This window comes from Malania oleifera, chromosome 9, assembly GCF_029873635.1.
Source record: "Malania oleifera isolate guangnan ecotype guangnan chromosome 9, ASM2987363v1, whole genome shotgun sequence".
Taxonomy (NCBI): domain Eukaryota; kingdom Viridiplantae; phylum Streptophyta; class Magnoliopsida; order Santalales; family Ximeniaceae; genus Malania; species Malania oleifera.
This window is the reverse complement of record NC_080425.1, coordinates 81,679,743-81,685,742: the sequence shown is the minus strand read 5'-3', so window position 1 is coordinate 81,685,742 and position 6,000 is coordinate 81,679,743. Positions and strand designations below refer to the sequence as shown.

Genomic DNA, 6,000 nt, shown 5'->3' with positions numbered 1-6,000 from the left:
GGTCCGACCCTGTGGGGTGAACGGATGCCCTACATACATACATACATACGTCCATACTCATCAAAATACGCAGCGGAATATGGTCTTTTATACGTAACCAGTATCATATCAGAGTCTATACAAGCTAGGATATACCTTCCCATATACAAAACATGCCCCAAGTGCTTACAAAAACCATCCCGACAACCTGGATACCAAAACTCGTACCTAACAGGTACCAGCAGTAGCTAAACAACACCCCTCGCTTTCGGACGCTAGGATGCTAGTTTCGGCTACCCGAAGGACCTGAAAAACATTTATATATATTCGGGGTGAGACACCTCTCAGTAAGGGAGAAACGGGTTATATCAGTATGTGGCATACCAGTGTCATTTTACATACTTCATAACACTATACATACGATACAGTTTGAAACAATTTGTACAGTTTCATACATTTCTATACAGTTCCAGTATTTTCATAAAACCATTCCAGTTTATACGATACCCAACATACATACATACATACATACATATGGTCAGTGTCGTCACACTAGTTCGCAACTACACCAGGTCACCTTGTCTCACAGCGATTACATTGCTACATACGCAACTACGTTGTGACGATCAAGGCCCAATGGTGATTACATTGCTCCATACGCAACTACACAAGGTCACCTAGTCTCATAGTGATTACGTTTCTACACATGCAACTACGAAGATCTACGACTCAGGCCCAATAGTGAATCCATTGCTATATACGCAACTACACAAGGTCACCTAGTCTCACCCCGATTACATTGCCACGTGCCAACTACGCTGCTACAACCTAGGCCTACTGTGAATCCATTACTTCATATGATGTAGCATATAGCTAACACCACTTCGGTGACCAACCGGAATTAGACTGGTGATATTTCACACCCTCGGATATAGAGTCGGTCACTCTCGGCATACGGTAATTAGCCGCCCCTAGCCGATTTCACAAAACTTGGAATCATTTTGGAACTCACGTTCCTATACATTTCAACGTACGGTAATAAGCCGCCACATAACTGTTTCACAAATATCTGGAACAAAATACATCATACAAACATACCACACTTATTTGGTTTACGGCAAATGATATCAATTACAATTTCAAGTATACAATTTATGCAAATATGGATTACGATCACCTCAATAATACAATTTTAATACAACCACTAGTTTTCCAAACAAAATAGAGATGATACTCGAAATCCCCAATTTTCTTGAAAACTGTAACTCGAAAATTCTGTATTTTTACCCGATAGATTTTCCCAAATAAGTAGCCAAAACATACATACGATCATAGCCTACAGGCTTACCAATCTTGATTTCGAAAATGGACTGATATAAATAGAATCCCCTTACTTTAACCCGAATTCCAACTATGAACTTTACGGCCCTCAAAACTACGAATCAAGACTTCAAAACCTACAAACCACAGTACAATACATACTTACAATCCATACTACTACACATATACTGAATTAGAAATGAAAATCGAGTCTTACCTCGATTTTAGTCCGAAACCCAAAATCTTCCGAAACGAGATTCTGATCCTCTAGAAACTTAGAGAATCCTTCGCTGATCCTCGTAGTAACTTTGGATTTGCAAATCAGACGACGTACAAACAAAGAAAACTAGAGAGAGAGAGTGTGGGGAGAGTTCTAGAGAGAGAGGGAGAGCTTTTAGGAAACTTAGCCCCAAAGCAAACCCCAAAAGACCTTTTATAAGCCTTTGACCCGAGAGGCTTCGTCGACAAATTGGTGTCTTCATCGACGAAGTCTTTAGGGATTTCGTCGATGAGGCAGCGATTTCGTCGATGAACCCTGATATTTAAATTTTCCTGAACCCCTCGACATTTACTCATTAATGACCCTCTGAATTTCGTCGACGAGTTCTTCACTAGCTTCGTCGACGAATTATGGCCTCGTCGACGAAGTCTGTGCAATTTCCACTTTTACCCCTCTTTTACAAAATAAACACATATATCACGGTTCGAGTTCTTACATTTATATTCAGTTAAACTCCAACGTTCTTTATATGAATTAAAGCAATATGAACGCATGTGGTACAATCGACTAAGTAAGTACCTTGTGAAAAAATGATTCATAAATAATCAAATTTGTCAATGCGTTTTTATTAAAAGATAAGAATCCAAATTTGCTATAATTGTTGTTTATGTTGATGATTTGAATTTAGTTGAAACTCCTGAATAGCTCACTAAAGCTGCTAATTATTTAACGGTGGAATTTGAGATGAAAAATTTAGGAAAGACAAAATATTATCTTGGCCTACAGATTGAATGTGTAAATGGCGGAATTCTTATTCATCAATATAAAATATATCGAAAAAATATTAAGACAATTCTATAAGGACAAAGTTCGTCATTTGAGATCTCCAATGATGGTGCGATCTTTTGATATTAAGGAAGATCCATTTCGACCTTATGATGAGGGGGAGGAATTACTTGGGCTTGAAGTACCATATCGAAGTGCTATCGGTTCTCTAATGTATCTGCCCAATTGTTAAAGACCCAACATTGCATTTGTTGTAAATCTACTAGTAAGATATAACTCTACTCTTACTCGGTGACACTGTAATAGAATTAAGCACATTCTACGCTATTTGAGAGGTACATATGATTTGGGTCTATTCTACTCATTTGATTTCAAATTTGAACTAATAGGATATGCTGATGCTAGATATCTATCTGATTCTCACAATGTTAAATCTCAAACTGAATATGTATTTTTTATGAAAAAACTGCTATATCTTTGAGAATGCATATGGCTCGGATCAGTAATTTCTCGTATCTAAGCAAATTGTGATCTTCAATCAATTAAAGATATTCCAACAATTTTGTATGAAAATAACGCTGCATGTATAATTCAACTAAGAAGAGGATACATAAAGGATGACAAAACAAAACATATCTCTCCAAAATTCCTCTATACACGTGAACTCCAAAAGAATGGTGATATAAATGTTTAGTAGATCCGATCAAGTGATAATCTAGCAGATCTGTCCAGCAAAACTTTGCCTACTACAACATTTAATAAATTGGTTTATCTCATCGGAATAAGACATCTTAAAGATCTTAGCGGAATGAGTTAATATACGAGTGACATCAAATGGGAAGTGTTATGAAAACCTTCATCAGAATGACACATCTTAAAGATTTTAGTAGAAAAAGTTAATATATAAGTGACATCTAAGGGAGAGAGTTATGAAAATCATAAAGGGTTAATGACTCTCACCCCTTTGTTTTCCCACCACCGTAATTTCCTTTCTATCCCTATTGTCTTGTAAAAGGGCATCCTCTTTCTCTTATTTGAGACACATACATTGTATACTTTCATGTAAGTAGATATATAGTAAGGAATAAAAGAGAGATATTTTATATAAGGGGTAAAGAGAAAAGAAATATGCCCCCGCAAACATGGTGCGGTGGAAAGACATCGGCACGTAAGAAGGAGCATCGAGGGTTCAATTATAGGTAGATACACTCACGGAGCCAGCGGTACCTGTGGATGGTAAGAATTTATTCTGTGAGCTAGTGGGAACTATGGATGGTAAGAGTTTGCTCTGTGAGTTAGCGGAGATCGTGGATGGTGAGAGTTTTTTGTTAGCTAGCGGGGATCGTGAATGGTAATGGAGATGTGTCCCGGGGGTCGGATAGGCCGAACATCTAACTGATGCATGAAAGTTGTGTTCGCATTCTGGATTTTACTTGATCAGCGAGATTTAGGAGAAAGACACTGATCCGTAGATTTGGTACCATATTACGGAGGTTTGTTGGTGAGTGAAGTTCAATGTAATAAAAAAAATTAGAGAGGAAATATTTTGTACGGTTTTAAATTATCTGACATAGTGAAGTTTAAAGAAAGAAAGAAAAGGAGAGGACTGCTCGGTAATTCAACATAAAGCAGCTTGCTTCCAAATTCCAACTCCGTCTTTGTGTCTCGACTGCCGGTGGTTCATTTCTTTCGCCGTGGGAAGCCTTCGATCCCTAATTCTCACTTTTCCAAGCCGTCAAGCCCTAGTGTTCTGCGGGTCCATGCCCCTTTGTTTCCTGTCCTCTCTTGCCGTTCGTCGATCGCAATCCACAATCCGGTAATGCTTCAATCCCTAATTCTACTTTTATCAAATTGGGTCGGTCAGACCTTCGTCTCTGTTCTGTCTCATAACGTATACTGGAAGGAAAAAGGTTTTTGTTCCTTGTTTGGTTTCTATGTATGTATGTTAAATTGATTGTTAAGTGTTAACTGTTAAGCACGCACACACAATCTCGAGGGTAGTCGGAGCAAATCACAGTTGTGATGCATTCCCGGTGGAACAACAGTTTTGGGCTGCAAATTTGTTGAGTTGGGCTACCAGTTAAACGAATCTCGGACTGTTGATAGCAGATTAAATACTTTTGTTGTGCAATCCGAGACGCATGCGGCTGCAAAAAGTTAGTATTTACAGGCCCTAATAATGCAAGTTTCAGGTCACAACTATGTTAAGACTCACTGACAGTCGATGTAAGTTGGTTTCCAGTGACTGCAGAAGAAATTTGTTTATCACAAATGTAACTGTATTCGATGAGATAAATCCAGTGTATTAAGTGCTAATTATGTCTTTTGGTCCACCTAGGCACCTGGGAAGCACGCATAGATGCATACAACTTCATGGAGCTATCACACTACATAATTTATTCATTTATTTATTTACTTTTAATATACCCAAAAGGGTCTTCAAGACATGTTGGGTGGTTTCTTGCTTCCCCTTTGGAGCTTGGAAAATATTAGGAAAAAGAAAAGAAAATATAAAGGAATCTAATTTTTCATGTTTGGTTATCAAGGAAATTGAGAAAGAAAATTTAATATATAGTAAATTGATGAAAGGAACTATACAGGTAATTGATCTCTAAATTTTCTTATTTTGAATGATTTTTTCATTATTAATAAATTTTTTGTTGGGATAAAATATAATATAAAATTAATTTCCTTCTTATTTTCTGTTCCTTTCCTTTCTTTAAACAAAATCCTTTATCCAAACTGAGTTTGATTGGGAAGTGAGCTCTATCTGGTAGTGACTGACTGATGATGCGAACTTTGAGAAGATGACAGCTTTTCTTTTTGTTTGCTGGCTTCTTGTGTTTGTTGTATTTGTTTAATTATTTTGTTTCTTTCCTTTAGTCGAGGTGGTTATTTCCATGATATTGTGTTCATGTGGGGGTTTTGTTGTTGTATCCTTTGTTTTACACTTGCTATATGTTTGGCAAGTAGGAATGGATTGGAATCAAAATTTTCATTTGGATTTCTGCAATTTTTTCATCCATTTTTTATTATTTTTTAATTCCATCCCATTCTTAACCCAATTTGTTTCACAAGCTAGACTTGATGTGTGTACTTTTAGAAATCATGAGAAAAATTTAATTAAAATAATTAGGAGTGAAAGTAGCTGGTGAAACTTGGCCCCGTTTTGGATAAAAAATTAATTTATCAGGCTAGAAAAAAGAGAGAATACAGAGTGGAGGACAAGGCACCCTTGGGAAGGAAAAGAATAAAACTTTAGAAAGAGTAAAGCAAGTTAAGCATGTGACCCTTTGCCAGTCTGCATGTCAATCAGAGATATTCTTTTTAGTAAATTGTAAGCAAAGCACCAAAGAAAAACCTATGCCGCACTAAACCAACTAGAGTTGCTTGATCCCAAAAGTGACATTGTGATCCATCTAAGCATACCACACAATTGCAAAGTTAGCTCATTTATGAAGATCTCCTTTTTATTACCAATACCAAAGCCCTTGAAACTTTGCAAAAAGAATCTCTCAATCTCTCCAAAGTGGAAGGGCATGCTCTTTCTCCCCAAAACTCCAAACAATTTATTCCAAATATTCCATGAAAAAGGGCAATGCTGAGGCTGGGCATTAATCACAATATTCTAATAGCACAAAACACAACCATATAGAAATAAAACCTCATTAAATCTTATTCTCTATGACAAATGA

The 6,000-nt window shown here is 36.9% G+C and overlaps 1 protein-coding gene across 1 annotated transcript in view; it reads left to right on the top strand.

The window, feature by feature from the left end:
* Nucleotides 1–3,917: 3,917 nt before the first annotated feature.
* The window catches only part of LOC131163796 (ubiquitin carboxyl-terminal hydrolase 6-like), a 40,553-nt gene continuing 38,470 nt past the window's right edge, over nt 3,918–6,000 (top strand). The window contains exon 1 of the mRNA XM_058120551.1: nt 3,918–4,121. The gene's annotated coding sequence lies outside the window, so the exon portion shown is untranslated. The remainder of the gene's footprint in view (nt 4,122–6,000) is intronic.